This window comes from Oncorhynchus masou, chromosome 23 (genome assembly GCF_036934945.1).
Source record: "Oncorhynchus masou masou isolate Uvic2021 chromosome 23, UVic_Omas_1.1, whole genome shotgun sequence".
NCBI classification, from domain to species: Eukaryota; Metazoa; Chordata; class Actinopteri; order Salmoniformes; family Salmonidae; genus Oncorhynchus; species Oncorhynchus masou.
The window spans coordinates 6,163,212-6,165,571 of record NC_088234.1 but is presented as its reverse complement, the minus strand read 5'-3'; the positions used below and the strand labels follow the sequence as shown (position 1 = coordinate 6,165,571).

At 40.5% G+C, this 2,360-nt stretch overlaps 1 long non-coding RNA gene across 1 annotated transcript in view; it reads right to left on the bottom strand.

The window, feature by feature from the left end:
- Positions 1–246: 246 nt before the first annotated feature.
- LOC135509899 (uncharacterized) overlaps positions 247–2,360 on the bottom strand; it is a 3,102-nt gene continuing 988 nt past the window's right edge. The window contains exon 2 of the long non-coding RNA XR_010451007.1: positions 247–2,236. This is a non-coding gene — a long non-coding RNA (uncharacterized LOC135509899). The remainder of the gene's footprint in view (positions 2,237–2,360) is intronic.

Below are 2,360 nucleotides of genomic sequence, written 5' to 3'. Positions count from 1 at the left end.
CACTAATTTTAACCAGGGCTGGCACCCTATTCCCTATAAAGTGCACTAATTTTAACCAGGGCTGGCACCCTATTCCCTATAAAGTGCACTACTCTTGACCAGTATTTATTATATCGTACACTACGTTTGACCAGTTTTCCCTGTGTCTCATGCACTACATAGGGAATATAGTTTCCATCCCTGTCAGTAACACCATCAGTCCCTGCAGAATAGTCACATGCGATTATCATCAGACTCTTATCAAAATAACAGATTAATGCATTTATTACGAGAAACGTCTTCAAGCTTCACATCCATTCATTAAACATGGGGGGGAACCTGAGTGTGTGTGTGTGTGTGTGTGTGTGTGTGTGTGTGTGTGTGTGTGTGTGTGTGTGTGTGTGTGTGGACGTGTTTGACTATTCTTGTGGGGACCAGATGTTCTTATGAGAATAGTCAACAAACATAAATCATACCAACTAGGGACATTTTCTTAGTCCCCACAAGATCAATTACTATTTCTAAAGGGTTTAGGTTTAAGCTTAGAATTAGGTTTGTAGGGTTTGGAGCTAGGGTTAGTTTTAGGGTTAGGAGATAGGAGACAGGGTTGGTTTTAGGTTTAGGAGCTAGGGTTAGGATATAGGAGCTAGGGTTAGGAGTTAGGGTTAGTTTTAGGGTTAGGCGATAGGAGCTAGTGTTAGTTTTAGGGTTAGCAGCTAGGGTTAGTTTTAGGGTTAGGAGCTAGGAGCTAGGGTTAGTTTTAGGGTTAGGAGCTAGGAACTAGGGTTAGTTTTAGGGTTAGGAGCTAGGAGCTTGGATTAGTTTTAGGGTTAGGAGCTAGGAGCTAGGGTTAGTTTTAGGGTTAGGAGCTAGGAGCTAGGATTAATTTTAGGGTTAGGAGCTTTGGTTAGTTTTAGGGTTAGGAGCTAGGAGCTAGGGTTCTTTTTAGGGTTAGGAGCTAGGGTTAGTTTTAGGGTTAGGAGCTAGGATTAGTATTAGGGTTAGGAGCTAGGAGCTAGGGTTAGTTTTAGGATTAGGAGCTAGGGTTAGTTTTAGGGTTAGGAGCTAGGAGCTAGGGTTAGTTTTAGGGTTAGGTTTTTGTGGTAAGTTTAGGGTGAGAGTACATGTTAGGGGTTAGGGTTCCGTTTACTATCAGGGGTTTGGAAAAATAGGATTTTTCAATTGGACTGAATTGTGTGTCCCCACAAGGTTAGCTGTACAAAACTGTGTGTGTGTGTGTGTGTGCGTGTGCGTGTGCATGTGCGTGTGCTTGTATGTGTGTGTGTGTGTGTGTGTGTGTGTGTGTATGTGTGTGTATGTGTGTGTGGCAGGATCTCCATTAGGAAAATGTGTCCCCTGGACCACGTGACCGGGAAGATGTTAATGTACAGGCCATTAGAGAAATTAACCTGAGCCATATTCATTGGGACGTCCAACCACGATGCTCGGAACGACAGAAATATAGGATTATGCTAATTCATCTCAACAGAACAAGCAACTCCTGTAATAAAGCAACCAAGAAAACAACATTTCCCAAAATGCAATTCACTGGAAAAACACTATTCCAAACAGAGCGCCTGATAACGATTCCATATTCAAATTAACATTTCGTTACATATGAAAATGATAGCTGGCACGCAGATCGGTAGAAATTGTAGGATAAATTGTAAGCTCACCCCCCCCCCCACAAAAAAAAACCTTTAAAACTTACTCGCTTGCCTATGAAGTCTTTGTAAAATAATTGCCTCTCCGTTTCCATGGTCGCATTATGACTCTCTAAAGGCAAGGTAAGAAACGCCTCATAATATAATTAATAATTAATAACAATATTAATATAATATTAAAACATTCAGATTTCAAGTAAATGAAGTGCATTCAAAATGCATATGTTCTCCAGCTCGCGTTGTAAAGTGGTGATGTGCTGATCGCCATGAGGACTAAAGAACATTGAACTAAATTAAATTAATAAACTAAATTATACAAATTAAGAAACACAGTCAGATGTATACTTATTTTCCACCATCGTTTGCAAATAAATTAATTAAAAATCCTACAATGTGATTTTCTGTATTTTTTTTCCTCATTTTGTCTGTCATAGTTGAAGTGTACCTATGATGAAAATTACAGGCCTCTCTCATCTTTTTAAGTGGGAGAACATGCACAATTGGTGGCTGACTAAATACTTTTTTGCCCAACTGTAAAGGGTTATTGATCTCCTCTTTCTCTCTAGAGACCAGCCATATAAAGGGTTATTGACCTCCTCTCTCCTCTCTCTCTCTCTCTCTCTCTCTCTCTCTCTCTCCCTAGAGACCAGCCATATAAAGGGTTATTGACCTCCTCTCTCTCTCTCCCTCTCTCTCTCTCTCTCTCTCTCTCCCTAG